This window comes from Bison bison, unplaced genomic scaffold (assembly GCF_000754665.1).
Source record: "Bison bison bison isolate TAMUID 2011002044 unplaced genomic scaffold, Bison_UMD1.0 scf7180017864080, whole genome shotgun sequence".
Taxonomy (NCBI): domain Eukaryota; kingdom Metazoa; phylum Chordata; class Mammalia; order Artiodactyla; family Bovidae; genus Bison; species Bison bison.
This window is the reverse complement of record NW_011494652.1, coordinates 923,821-924,966: the sequence shown is the minus strand read 5'-3', so window position 1 is coordinate 924,966 and position 1,146 is coordinate 923,821. Positions and strand designations below refer to the sequence as shown.

The following is a 1,146-nucleotide window of genomic DNA, read 5'->3' as shown; positions in this document are numbered from 1 at the left end:
AGAGGCTCCTCTCTGGCGCTGGAAAGCCCCGCCCGCCCGTGGACCAGGTGGGCGTGGCCTGGCGAGGCCCCGCCCAGGCTCAGGGCCCGCGTAGGGGGAATTTCAGAGCAGCCCCTCCCACCGCCCACAGGCCCCGCAAACACCAGGGAGCAATTACCGCCCCCTCTGCCCTCTCCAGTTCCCAGGCTGGCGCTGGGAACCAGCTCTGGCTCCTTCCGAGCTAAGAGGTGGTGCCCCTGGCAGCTGGGCCCGCTGCTCTTGCTTCTTTGCAGGCCCTGCCCTCATCTCTCCAGGTCTTCCCCTCCTTCCTCCTCCTGGCCTCTGGGCAGAGCCGGCTCACTGCCTCCAGGAAGCCCTCCAGGACCAGTCTAGCCTCCCAAGACCACAAAGTCACAGATCTGGGGGGCCCTGGGGGTTTCCAAGGCAGCCCTGAGGAGACGCCTTGTCCGGCAGCCTCCCCACTGTCAGCGGGGACTCTGAATCTGTCTGCCCCTCCTGGACACGCAGGTGGATGGACAGAGGGTCAGCTGGGGCCCTGAGCTCTCTGGCCCTGCTGCTGTGGAGGCCTTTGACTGCAGCCAGCCCACAGGAGCCCCTGGCCTTGACCAGCCCTATGCACAGGGCAGTGTGGGGCTAGAGCCTGGGGAGCATCAGGTCCAGGGACCACCCCCCAAGTCCGGATTAGAAATTCCCCGGCCTCCAGAAGGAAGGCGGGCTGCAGAGTGGGATGCGGGGGTGTGTCTGGGGGGTGTCTGAGCCCCACTGGGAGGCCCAGGGGCTCTTAGACTGAGGCTGCTGTGAGCCTTCGGTCACTGGTCCCTCGGGAGGCACCTGAGCCTGTGCCGGCAGGGACCGGGAGGTGTCCCCACGCTGACCCCACCCTCTCTGGCCTCCTGCCATTCTCTGTGCCTGGCCCTCTTCCTAACCAGCCTCCGCAGCAGCCTTTCTGAGCCTCACCCCACACCCTGGCTCAGCTGGGGCTGGCCTGGGATGCCATCTTTCCTCCCCTTCCTAGTGAAACCCTGTGCATACTTCAACCAAATCAGATGCCACCTCCAGGAAGCCCTCCTCCCTTCCCCCAGGCTGGCCTGGGGCTGATCAGCAGGGCCTGGTGCAGGGCCTGGTGCAGGATTCTCACCTGAACCC

General features: G+C 66.1%; 1 protein-coding gene across 1 annotated transcript in view; it reads right to left on the bottom strand.

Annotated features, from left to right (window-relative positions):
• SLC22A18 (solute carrier family 22, member 18) overlaps window positions 1–1,146 on the bottom strand; it is a 20,124-nt gene that overhangs the window by 650 nt on the left and 18,328 nt on the right. The gene's annotated exons all lie outside the window — the stretch shown is intronic.